The 14,024-nt window shown below is 35.3% G+C and overlaps 1 protein-coding gene and 1 long non-coding RNA gene across 3 annotated transcripts in view; one reads left to right on the forward strand and one right to left on the reverse strand.

The window, feature by feature from the left end:
• NMNAT3 (nicotinamide nucleotide adenylyltransferase 3) overlaps nucleotides 1-14,024 on the forward strand; it is a 116,010-nt gene that overhangs the window by 53,079 nt on the left and 48,907 nt on the right. The window lies entirely within an intron of this gene.
• The window catches only part of LOC123611497, a 29,488-nt gene that overhangs the window by 14,152 nt on the left and 1,312 nt on the right, over nucleotides 1-14,024 (reverse strand). The gene's annotated exons all lie outside the window — the stretch shown is intronic.

The raw sequence follows: 14,024 nt of genomic DNA on the forward strand, positions 1-14,024 counted from the left end.
AAAGTACATTATGACAAGTTAAAGATAGCTAGTAGTTATTATAAACACTAATACAAGCACTAAAAAAGGCAAAGGTTTAGCTAATAAGCATACAAAGGAGATAAAACAGAATCAGAATATACTCAGTTAATTTAAAAGAAGAAAGGTAAAGAGGAAAGGGTCCAAAGAATAGAGGGGAGAAATAGAGAGCATATAACAAAATGACAGACTTAAATCTAACTGTACCAATAGTCACATAAAATGTAAGTTGACCCTTGAACAACAGATTTGAATTATGCAGGTCAACTTATATGCAGATGTTTTTCAATGCATACACAGTTCCGAAAATGTATTTTCTCTTCCTTATGATTTTAAGATTTTCTTTCCTCTAGCTTACTTTGTTGTAAAAATATGGTATGCAACACATACATGTTTCTGTTATCAGTAAGGCTTCTGGTCAACAGTAGGCTGTTAGTAGTTAAGTCTGGGGTTTGGGAGAGTCAGAAGTTATATGTGGATTTTCAACTGGCACCCCTAAGCGTCCAGTGTAGTCTAACAACTCCTACTAAAGAGCAGGTGCTGTCAGATTGGATAAAATAAGCAACACCCGACTACAGTTATATCATGCCTACGTGAAACACAGTAAATATAAGGACACAGATAGGTTCAAAGTAAAAGAGTGGAAAACTCCATGCTAACACTAATTAAAAGAAAGCCAAAACGGCTATAGTAATATCAGAGAAAAAAGATTTCAGAGGAAAGAATATTACCAGGCATAAAGAAAATGATCCCATAATTATAGAGACCAGTTCTTTAAGGGGAAATAATTATCCTAATATTTTTTTTTTTACTCAATAACATAGAACTGCAAGAAAAAATGGATAAATTTGCAATTACAGTCAGATATTTCTATTCTCACTAATTGATAAAGTACACAAAAAATAAGGATATAGGAGACTTGAACATTATTAATGAATTCAACCTAGTTGACATTTATAGAACACTCAGCAGAATACATGTTCCTTTCTAAGACACAGAGAAAATTTACCAAGATAGACATATTTGGGGCCATAAAAGAAGTCTCAATAAACGTAAAAGGATTGAAATCACACAAAGTTCATTCTGCAACCACAACAGAAGTCACTGAGAAATCACTAACAGATCTCTGGAATATCCCCAAACATGAAAATGAAATAACACACTTCTAAAAACCCAGTGGTCACAAAAGAAATCCAGATGGAAATTAGAAAATATTTTGAACTAGGGATGAAGACAATATATCAGAAATTGGGGGATGTCACTAAAGCAGTACTTGGGGGAAATTTTATAGTGCTGAACACCGTATTAGGAAAATGAAAGAAAGGTCTCAAATCAATGATTTTGTCTCCTACTTTAAGAAATTAGGAATAGAGGAGTAAACACAAAGCAAGCATAAGAAAATAAGATCAGAGCAGACATTAATGAAATAAAAAACAGAAACATATTACAGGAAATTAATAAACCAATAGCTGTTTCTTTGAAAATACCAATAAATTGATAAACCTCTAGATAGACTATCAAGGGGGAAAAAAGAGGAAAGACACAAATTATTACCATTATCAGGAATAAGTTGACATAACTACGGATTCTACTGATATGAAAAAGATAAAGGAATATTATAAAAAACTTTATGCCTATAAATTTGACAACTTAATTGGAATAGACAGATTCCTTGAAAGACACACTATCAAAGCTCATTCAAGAATAGATTTTTTTTTTTTTAAAGAATAGGTAACCTGAATAGCTTTGTATCAATGAAATTTCATGTGTGGTTTAAAAACCATCCTACAGAGGATTTGGGGAAAACGGCAGACTAGGGAGCACCAGCAATCTGTCTCCGCACCTAAACAGCAGTTGCACTGGCAGAATCGGTCTGATGTAACTATTTTGGAACTCAAGTCTGTTGAAGGCTTGCAACTTCTAGGGGAAGACTGGGGCAGGTAAATTGCAGCTAACTTCAATCAGTTTCAGTGCTTAGCACACTAACAGTTGCCCCCACGTGGCAGGCAGCTGCATACACGTTCCTGGAGCAGCCTGCACACAGCCTGTGATAGCCAAGGATGGCAAAAAGGACACTGTCCCCCAGAGATCAGGGATCTGTGTTCTGATCCCCTTTTGCACCTCCCCCAAATCCCAGTATTTGTTGCAAGCCTCTCCCCCTCTGGTTGAAGGGATTTCCAGGGGATTTAAAGGGCCAGTGCCTTTTCCCTCCCCCCTTATTTTTCTTTTTCTATTGTGGAATCCAGACATTAAAAATAACTGCATGTAAGGGGGGGGGGCAGAAATTAAAAATTGATCTCACATGCCCAGAGAAAGACTGAGAAAAAACCTTAAGTTTACACCTCAGACTGATCCTCAGGATAGAGACAGCTTAAAATGACTAAAAAGCAAAATAATAAACAATAACAAAAACAAAACAAACCTTGGGGAAGGAGTAGAATCTGATTTCCAGAGTTACCACATCATTAGATTCAAATGTCCAGTTTTCTACAAAAAAGTCACAAAACCTACAAAGAAGCAGGAAGTATGGCCCACTCAAAGGAAAAAGATTAATCCACAGAAACTGTCCTTGTAAAAGACCTGAGGGTGGATATACTAGACAATGACTTTAAAGCAACTGTCTTAAAGATGCTCAAAGAACTGAAGGAAGATGTGGAAATAGTCAAGAAACCATGAATGAACAAAATGGAAGTATCAGCAAAGAGACAGAAAACCTACAAGGAGCTAAAAAAGATAATCTGGAGCTGAAAATTACAGTTACTGAAATTAAAAATTCACTAGAAAGATTCAAAGACAGATTTGAGCAGGCAGAACAAAGAATCAGCAAACTGAAAGATAGGACAATGGAAATCATCAAGTCTGAGGAAAGAAAAAAAAGATTAAAAACCAAATGGAGTATAAGAGACCATTGGACCACCATCAAGTAGACCAACATAGGCATGGTGGGAATCTAAGAAGGAGAAGAGGAATAAAGGAGGAGAGAGAATATTTGAAGAAATAATGGCTGAAAAATTTTCAAATTTGATGAAAGACATAAATAAAAATATCCAAGAAGTTCAATGAGCGCCAAGTAAGGAGAAAGCAAAGAGATGCACACTGAGACGCATTATAATCAAATGAGACACATTATAACCAAGTTTGCAAAAGGGAGACACAGAGAATCTTGAGGGCAATGAGCAAATCATCACATACAAGGATCTTCAATAGGATTTTCCGCAGATTTCTCATCAGACGCTGTGGAGACCAGACACAGTGGGCTGATACATTCCGAGTGCTAAAAGAAAATAGTTGTCATCCAAGAACCCTGTATCTGGCAAAACTGTCCTTCAAAAGTGGGAGAGAGGGTTGGGACCCGTGTTTTGTGGGACAGATCTGATGTGTCCTAACACTGCCTGAGATAGATACTGACAACCTCTGTAAGCAGGTTCAACTTCTGGCAGACATGTGTATCCTTACTGATGAAAATGACAATAAAATTGGGGCCAAGACCAAAAAGGATTGTCACCTGAATGAAAACATAGAGAAAGGATTATTGCATTGAGCTTGTAGGGTTTTCTTATTCAACACTGAAAATAAGCTCCTGCTACAACAGAGATCAAATGCAGAAATTACCTTTCCAGGTTGTTTTACCAATACTTGTTATAGTCATCCAGTAAGTAATCCAGGAGAGCTAGAAGAAAATGATGCAGTTGGAATAAAATGAGCAACACAGAAACATTTAAAGGCTGAATTAGGAATTCCCATGAAAGAGGTTCCCCCAGACGAAGTTAATTATCTAACAGGAATTCACTACAAGTTTCAATCAGATGGTATCTGGGAGCAGGGGGGGGGGGGGGGGGGGAAGGGACATGAAATTGATTACATTTTGTGAGCAAGAACCTAACTTTGAATCCAGATCCCAGTGAGATTAAGAGCTATTATTATGTGTCAAAGGAATAGTTAAAAGAACTTTTGGACAAGGTAGCCAGTGGTGAAATGAGGAGAACTCCATGGTTTCAAATTATTGTCGAGAATTTCCACTTTAAATAGTGGAATAAACTTAAATCATTTGAATAAGTTTGTTGACCATGAGAAGATACATAGAATGTGAATGTTGAGATGAATGGTTAGTAAAATACTGAAAATTTTCTCTACTTAGTAACCTCAACATGATTTTTTTATTTTTTTGATACATTGTGATAAACATTGTCAGCACACGAGCGGAGCACTTTGCTCTTTGCCAAATGCTTTATAAATCATTAAATTTTCATCATAGTCCGGTGGGGGGGGGGAAGTGAGGAATAAATTAAGACATACCTAGATTAACAAAAGCTGAGGGATTTTGTTACCATTTGATCTACCTTGCAAGAAATAGGGAGTTCTGTAAGGTGAAGTGAAAGGAAACTAGACAGTAATTCAAATCTGAATGGAGAAATAGATCTCAATAAAGGTAAATACATGGGAAATTATAAAATCTAGTGTTATTGCAACAGTGGTTTGTAATTGCACATTTTGTTTCCTACAGAATTTAAGAGATTGATACATTTGAAGAAAAAAATTCATTTGTCTAAAAGCTAGTATTACTGTAACTTTGGCTTGTAATTCCAAATCATGTTTTCTATATAATTTAAGAGACAAATGCATTTAAAAGAATTATAAGTTTAGGTTTTGGGGCACACACTGTATGAAGATGTTAACTGGTGACATCAACAACCAAAAAGGGTGGGGACGGAGGTTTAAAGGAGCAGAGAATTTGTATGCCATTGAAGTTATACTGGTGTAAATGTAAATTAAAGTGTTGTAACTTTTGGATGTCAAGTGTAATCCCCATGGTAACGACAAAGAAAATAGTTATAGAATATACCCAAAAGGAAATGAGAAGGAATTTAAACATTCCACTACAAAAAAATCAACTAAACACAAAAGAAGACAGTAATGAAGGAAAAAGGGGGAAAAAACCATAAAGCGTTTAGGAAACAAATAACACTATGACAGAAGTTTGTCCTTATCAGGAATTACTTTAACTGTAAATAGTTTAAACTCTCCAATCAAAAGACAGAGATTGGCAGAAGGAAAAAAATCCATGATCCAACTATATACTATATACAAGAGATACTTTATATCCAAAGACAAAAATAGATTGAAAATGAAAGGTTGGAAGAAGATACTTCATGAAAATAATCAAATATAGCAGGAGTGCTTGTACTATTTTCAGACAATATAGACTTTAAAACAAGAAGAGTTACAAGAGACAAAGAAGGACACTGTAGAATTATAAAGAGGACAATCCAACAAGAAAAGGGACAATTATAAATATTTATGCACCCAAATACATAAAGCAGATATTAACAAACATAAAGGAATAAATTGGTAATTATACAGTAATAGTAAGGGACTTTAACATCCCACTTATATCAATGGATAGGTCATCCAACAGAAAATCAGCAATGAAACGGTGGCTGTGAATGACATATTAAACCAGATGGATCTAACAGATATATTTAGAATATTCCATCCTAAAACCGTGGAATACACATTCTTTTCCAGTGCACATGTAACATTCTCCAGAGTAGATCACTCATTAGGCCACAAAACAAGTTTCAACAAATTCAAAAGCAATGAAGGCACACCATGCATCTGTTCTGACCACAACACTGTGAAACTAGAAATCAACCACAAGAAAAAGTCTGGAAAGAAAACAAATGCATGGAGGTTGAATAACCTGCTACTAAACAATGAATGGGTCAGCCAAGAAATCAAAGAATAAATTTAAAAAATACATGGACAAATGAAAATGAAAACATTATAGTCCAAAATCTTAGGGTGCAACAAAAGCTAACAGAGAAGATTATAGCAATACAGGTCTACCTCAAGAAACAAGAAAAATGCTAAATAAACAACCTAACCTTAGACCTAAAGCAGCTAGAAAAGGAACAAAAAAAAAAAGGCCACAATCAGAAGGAAGGAAATAATATAGATTACAAGAGAAATGGGTAAGATAGAAACTAAAAAAAATAAAACAGTAGAACAGATCAAGGAAAATGGGAGCTGGTTCTTTCAACAAATCAACAAAATTGATAAACCTCTAGGAGACTCAAAAAAAAAAAAAAAAAACAGGAAAGAAGGGAGGGAGGGCAGGAGGAAGGAAGGAGAAATAACACCACAGAAATACAAAGTTATTTGTCTCTTATAAGGGATTATTATGAAAAATTGTATGCCAACAAATTCAACAACCTAGAAGAAATGGATAAATTCCTAGAAACATAACCTCCCAAAACTGAACCAGGAAGAAGTAGAGAATTTGAACAGATTTAAAATTTGAACTGATTTAAAAACAAAAAAACTCCAACAAAGGTTCAGGACCAGACAGCTTCACAGGAGAATTCCACCAAACATTTGAATAAGAGTTAATAACTATTCATCTCAAACTATTCCAAAAAATAAAAGAAGGAGGAAATCTTCCAAATTCATTCTGTGAGGCCAGCATTACCCTGATACAAAAACCAGATAAAGATACCACCAAAAGAGAAAATTACAGGCCAATATCTCTGATGAGCATAGATGCAAAAGTCCTCCACAAAATATTGGCAAACTGAATTCAACAATACATTAAAAAAAACATTCAGGGGCGCCTGGGTGGCTCAGTCAGTTAAGTGTCTGACTTTGGCTCAGATCATGATCTCACAGTTTGTGAGTTCGAGCCCTGCATCTGGCTCTGTGCTGACAGCTCAGAGCCTGGAGCCTGCTTCGGATTCTGTGTCTCCTCCTCTCTCTGCCCCTTTCCTGCTCATGCTCAGTGTCTGTCCCTCAATAATAAATAAATGTTAAAAAAAAATTCTTAAAAAACAAATATTCACAACAGTCAAATGGAATTTATTCCTGGGATGCAAGGCTGGGTCAATATTCACAAATCAATCAATGTGATACATCACATCAACAAGAGAAAGGATAAAAACCCTATCATTTCAGTGGAAGGAGAAAAACCACCTGACAAAGTACAATATCCATTCATGATAATAAAAACCTCAATAAAGGGGGTTTTGAGGGAACATACCTCTATATAATAATGGCCCTATGTGAAAAACCCACGGCTGACATCATACTCAATGGTGAAAAACTAAGAACTTTTTCCCTAAGATCAAGAAAAAGACAAGAATGTCCACTGTCACCACTTTTATTCAGCATAGTACTCTAAGTCCTAGCCACAGCAATCAGACAACAACAAAAAATAAAATAAAATAAAAGGCATCCAAATTGGTAAGGAATAAGTAAAATTTTCACTATTTGCAGATAACATAATATTATATTTAGAAAATCCTAAAGATGCCACCAAGAAAACCTACAACTGATAAGTGAATTCAGTAAGTTTGCAGGATACTAAATCAATATACAGAAATCTGTTACATTTCTCTATGCCAATAATGAAGCAGAAGAGATATTAGGAAAACAATGCTATTTACAATTGCACCCAAAATAATGAAATGCCTAGGAATAAACTTAACCAAGGAGGTGAAGACATGTACCCTGAAAGCTATAAAACATTGATAAAAGAAACTGAAGACAACATAAATAAACGGAAAGATATTCCATGCTCATGGGTGGGGAGAACAAATGTTGTTAAAATGTCTGTATTACCAAAGCAGTCTGAACATTTAATGCAATCCCTATCAAGTTTTTCACAGAACTAGAACAAACAATCCTAAAATTTTTATGAAACCACAAAGGACCGCAAACTGCCATAGCAATCTTTAAAAAAAAAAAAACTGGAGGTATCACAATTCCAGATTTCAAGACATAGAACAAAGCTTTAGTAATCAAAATAGTATGTTACTGGCACAAACAATAGACACATAAGTCAATGGAACAGAATAGAGAGCCCAGAAATAAACCCAAAATTAAATGGTTAATTAATCTTCAACAGAGGAGGCAGGCATATGCAAGGAGAGAAAGACAGTCTCTTCAACAAATGGTGTTGGGAAAACTGGAGAGCTACATAGAAAAGAATGAAACCAGACCACTTTATTACACCATAAACAAAAATAAAATCAAAATGGACTAAAGACCTAAGTGTGAGAGACTAAAACCATAAAACTCCTTGAGGAGAGCAGAGGTAGTAATTTCCCTGACCCTGGGTGTAGTAACATTTTTCTACATATGTCTCCTACAGCAAAGTACTAGAAGTTATAGCCAGAGCAATTAGGCAAGAAAAAGAAACAAAACACATCCAAATTGAAAAGGAAAAAGTAAAATTATCTAGGTTTGCAAATGATATGATCTTATATGTAGAAACCCCTAAAATTTACACACACACACACACACACACACACACACACACACACACAATCTTTAGAGTAAATGAATTCAGCAACATAGCAGGATACAAAGTCAACATGCAAAATTCAATTATTTCTATACACTAACAATGAACAATGTGAAAGGTAAATTATGAAAACCATTCCATTTATAATAGCATCAAAAAGATTAAGATACTTTGGAATTATCTTAACCAAGGAGACAAAAGACTTGTACAATGAAAACTCAACACAGTTGCTGAAAGAAGTTATAAATAAACGGAAACACCCCATGCTCATGGATTGAGAAAAGTTATTGTTAAAAATAACTTAGGTTAAAATTTTTAACCTCCTGTTAAAAAGTCAGTACTATCCAAAGAAATCTACAGTTCCATGCATTCTCTACCAAAATCCTAATGACATGTTTTGCAGAAATAGAAAAACCCATCCTAAAATTCTTAGGAAATCTCGAGAAACCCCAAATAGCACAACAGCCTTAAAGAACAAAACTGGAGAACTCACACTTCCTGATTTCAAACTTAACTGCAGTGCTGCAATAATCAAAACAATGTGGTCCTGGCATAAAGACAGACGTATATAGTATATAGACCAAGGGAGTAGAATAAAGAGCCCAGAAATGAACCATCGCATATAGGGTCAAATGATTTTTGATAAGGGTGCCAAGATCATTCAATTGTGAAAGGTTAGTCATTTCACCAAATGGTACTGGGAAAACTGGACATCCACATGCCACAGAATAAAGTTGGACCCTTACCTAACACCATATACAAAAATTAAGTCAAAATGGATCTAGGACCTAAATATAAGAAAAAGAATAAAGCTCTTAAAACATAAGATAAACTTTTAACAATGAATTTGGCAGTGATCTCTTGGATATGACACCAAAGGCATAGGTAACCAAAGGAAAAATAGACCAGTTGGACTTTGTGAAAATCTTAAAATTTTGTGTATCAAAAGACACTAACAAGAGTAAAAAGACAACCCAGAGAATGGGAGAAAATATTTGCAAATTATGTATCTAATGAGAAATTAATACCCAGAAAAATAGACAACTCCTAAAACTTAAAACAAATGAACCAATTAAAAAATGGACAAAGGAATTGAATAGACATTTCTGTAAAGAAAATATACAAATGGCAAAGAAACACATGATAAGATGCTCAACATCACTAATCACTAGGGAAACACAAATTAAAACTACAATAAGATTCTACCTCACACCCAAGTAGGATGGCTGCTATCAAAAAAAAAAAAAAAAAAAAAAAAAAAAAAAAAAAAAAAAAAAGAACACAATTGTTGGCGAGGATGTGGAGAAATTGGAACCCTTGTGCACTGTTGATAGGAATGTAAAATGGTATAGCCATTGTGGAAAACAGTATGGCAGTTCCTCAAAAAAGTTGAAATAGAATTTCCATATGATCCAGCAATTCCACTTCTGGTATGTACCGAAAATAATTGAAAGCAGGGTCTCAAAGAGACATTTGTATACCCTTGTTCATAGCAGTATTATTCACAGGAGCTGAAATGTGGAAGCAACCCAAGTGTCTATTGATGGATGAATAAATAATCAAAATGTGGTATATGCATACAATGGACTATTATTCACCCTCAAAAGAAAGGAAGTTCTGCAATATGCTGTAACATGAATGAATCCTGAGGACATGTATGCTAAATGAAATAAGCCAATCAGAAAAAGACAAATACTGTATGAGTACATTTATATGAGAAACTTAGAGTAAATTTTTATGAGAGAAAGTAGTATGGTGGTTGCCAGGGGCTGGAGGAGGGGGAAATGGGGAAGTATTATTTAATGGGTATAAGAGTTTCAGTTTTACAACATGAAAAGAGCTATGGAGATGGACGGTGGTGATGACTGTACAACATTACAAATGTATTTAATACCATTAAACTGTTAAAAAAGGCTTAAGAGGGCAAATTTTGTTATGTCTATTTTACCACAATAAAAAAACTGTCCCCCACCATACATAAATTAATAATTTCACTGGTGAATTCTGCCAGACATTTAAGGAAGAAATAATACTGGTTGTATACAGTCTCTTCCAGAAAATCAAAGAGGAGAGACTACTTCACAACTCCATCTGTGACTCCAGCATTACCCTGATACCAAAACCAAGCAAAGACATCACAAGAAAAGAAAGCTATATGCTAGTATCCCTCATGAACATAGATCAAAATCCTAAACAAAATATTTCTAAAAAATCTAACAGTATATATACAGGATAATAGATCAGTACCAATCTCCTCTCTTGATTGTCTCACAGATGAATGAATGCTTAGTTTAACACCCAAAAATCAGTTAATATAATTCATTACATTAATAAACTAAAAAGAAAAAGAAATATGTGATTATCTCAGTAAAGACAGTTGTCAAAAGCCAACATGCACCCCTAATATTAAAAAAAAGAAAGAAAGAAAATACAAAATAGCATATTAGGAATGGAAAGGAATTTCTTCAACCCAGTAAAAAAAACTATCTGTGAAAACCTACAGTTAACATCTTAATGGTAAAAGGCTAAATGTTTTACCCTTAAGAACAGGAACAAGATAAGGATCTCCATGCTTGCCCCTTCTATTCAACATTGTACTGGAGGTACTGGCCAAAACAGTAAGGCAGGAAAAAGAAATAAAATCTAAAGACAATGCAGAAGAGAAAGGATAGTCTTTTTAAAAAATGGTGCTGAAACAATTGGATACACATAATATGCAAAAAAGAAAAAAAGGCACTTCAATTCATAGCTCACACCATGTGCAAAAACTAACTCAAAATGTATCATAAACTTTATTTTTTATGTATATAATTTATTGTCAAATTGGTTTCCATACAACGCCCAGTGCTCATCCCAACAGGTGCCCTCCTCAGTGCCCATCACCCACTTTCCCCTCTCCCCCACCCCCCATCAACCTTCAGTTTGTTCTCAGTATTTAAGAATCTCTTATGGTTTGCCTCCTCCCTCCCTCTCTGTAACTATTTCCTCCCCTTCCCCTCCCCCCCGGTCTTCTGTTAAGTTTCTCAGGATCCACATATAAGTGAAAACCTATGGTATCTGCCTTTCTCTGCCTGACTTATTTCACTTAGCATAATAACCCCCAGTTCTATCCACATTGCTGCAAATGCCCAGATTTCATTCTTTCTCATTGCCAAGTAGGATTCCATTGTATATATAAACCACAATTTCTTTATCTATTTGTCAGTTGATGGACATTTAGGCTCTTTCCATAATTTGGCTATTGTTGAAAGTGCTGCTATGAAGCCTAAAACTATAAAATTTCTAGAAGAAAACATAGGGAAAATCTTTGTGACCTTAGGTTAAGACTTCTCAGATGAGACCCCACAAAAAGCATACTCCAAATAGAAAAAAAAAAAGTATAAATTAGACCTTATTAAAATTAAAAGCTTCCATTCTTCAAAAATGAGTACGAGAATGAAAAGACAAGCCATAGACTGGGAGAAAAGACTTGCAAAGCCTATATCTGATAAAAGATTGCACCTACAATATATAAGGACCTCTTAATTCAGTAATTAAAAAAAAAAAAAACAATAAAAAAATGGGGAAAATACTGGAACAGAGTCTTCACCAAAAAAAGATAGAGGTATGGCAAATAAGCACATGGAGAGATGTTGAATTAAATAAGGGAGATGTAGAATAAGACCACAAATAAGAGATACCACTACTCCCATACCAGAATGGCTAAAATTGAAAAGGCTAACCTAGAACTATGGTCAAAGACATGGAACAATTGCAAGTTTCAGTCACTGCTGGTAGGAACATGAATATGCAATGGCTATGGAAAACAGCTTGACAATTTCTTTCAAGCCAAATGTTTACCTGCCATATGATTCAGCTGTTCCATTTCTAGGTATTTACCCAAGAGAAATTAAAGCTTCCACTCACGTGAAGACTCATGCACAAATGTTCAGAGCAGCTTAATTACAATGGCCCCAAACTGGAAACAATCCAAGCTTCCATCAACACGTGAATAAACAGGTGGTGGCTTATCCACACAGTGGAATAGTACTCAGCAACAAAAAAGAAGGAACCCAAAACATAGATGAATCTCAAAATAATTATGCTGAAAGAAGCCAGAGCAAAAAAAGAGTACATATTTTATGTATTCCATATGTAAAAAAAATTCTAGAAGTTACAAACTAATCTACAGTGACAGCAAACAGATTAGTAGTTGGGGGTCAGGGTGTAGCATGGGGCAGGAGAGAAGGATTACAAAATGGCACAAGGAAAACATTGGGAAGTGATACTGTGTTCATTATTTTGATTGTTGTTTTGGTTTCTTGGGTATATACATGCTAAAACATACTAAATTATACCCTTTAAATATATTTGGTTTATTGTATGTCAATTATACCTCAATAAAAAATACCAAACTTAAAAAAAAAAAAAAAGATTTCACAAGGCTGCTTCAGTTATATGTAAAATGTGATAAATTCCGTAGGACATATGACCCGATTTCTTTAACAAATAAGTAGTGAGAAAGAAGAATTGGAAACTGTATAATTCAAGACATTTAAGACACATATGAAACAATACCATGTATGGACCTTATTTGAATCCTGATTCACGTCAACTATAAAATGATATTCATGCAAGAGTTGGGAAAATCTGAAGACCGACCAACTGGTTGGTAGATGTATTAAAGAATTGTTTTAAATTTACATTTATTTATTTTTGAGAGACACAATGAGACAGAGCACGAGCGGAGGAGGGGCAGAGAGAGAGAGAGAAGGAGACACAGAATCTGAAGCAGGCTCCAGGCTCTGAGCAAGCATTCAGCACAGAGCCCGATGTGGGGCTCGAACCCACAAACTGTGAGATCATGACCTGAGCCGAAGTCGGACACTCAACCGACTGAGCCACCCAGGCGCCCCGATGTATTAAAGAATTAATTTGTAAGGTCAATAATTATTTTTGTGTTAAAATAAAAAGTGTCCTTATCTCTCAGAAAGAAAGTATATACTCTTGGTCTAGCAATTCCACTTCACAAAATTTATCCTAAAGCAAGTGTGTGGGGGAAAAAAGAACATTTCTATTTGGAAGTAAGAAGAAATTTATTTCCCTATAAATCTCTAAACAGTGCGTGGAGTAATGTTCTTTTCAGGATATATACCCTCTGCTTGACTTGATATAAACATCTGTTTGACTCTTAGCCACTAAGTGCCTTTTCCTGCCAACCTTGACTCAACAGAAATGCCCCCTGGCTTCATGGGTGTTGTCTTTGCTGTGAGGCTCATCAGGGTAGAGTATGCGGTCTGCATTGTAGAATGTGTCACTTCACAGACAGGTATCTTCATCTGTACTATTTGGGGGACATAAGCATCCCTTGATGTAGTTGCAGACTCTCTTTTTGCTGCATGGGAAGGAAGGCTCTGGCATGGCCCAGCGAGGTGTCAGAGAGTGTTCCTGATCTCCCAAGATCATGGTAACCACAGAATGCATGGATAATCTATCATGGATATATTATGTGTATTATATGTGATTTCTATCAATCGGGGTATTTGTGGGTGGAGGGGCCTTGGTTATGAATGTCCTCAAGCACTTTCTTTTCTTTATTCTCAGTCATTCTTCTATGCAAAGTACTTGGTCACTTTTGAAAGTCCAGAATGGAGTCCCCTGCTTGTGTCATTGAATGTTATACATTTGGTTGACAACTTTCAACATCCCACAGATATTTACAGCGTCT

Source organism: Leopardus geoffroyi, chromosome C2 (genome assembly GCF_018350155.1).
Source record: "Leopardus geoffroyi isolate Oge1 chromosome C2, O.geoffroyi_Oge1_pat1.0, whole genome shotgun sequence".
Taxonomy (NCBI): domain Eukaryota; kingdom Metazoa; phylum Chordata; class Mammalia; order Carnivora; family Felidae; genus Leopardus; species Leopardus geoffroyi.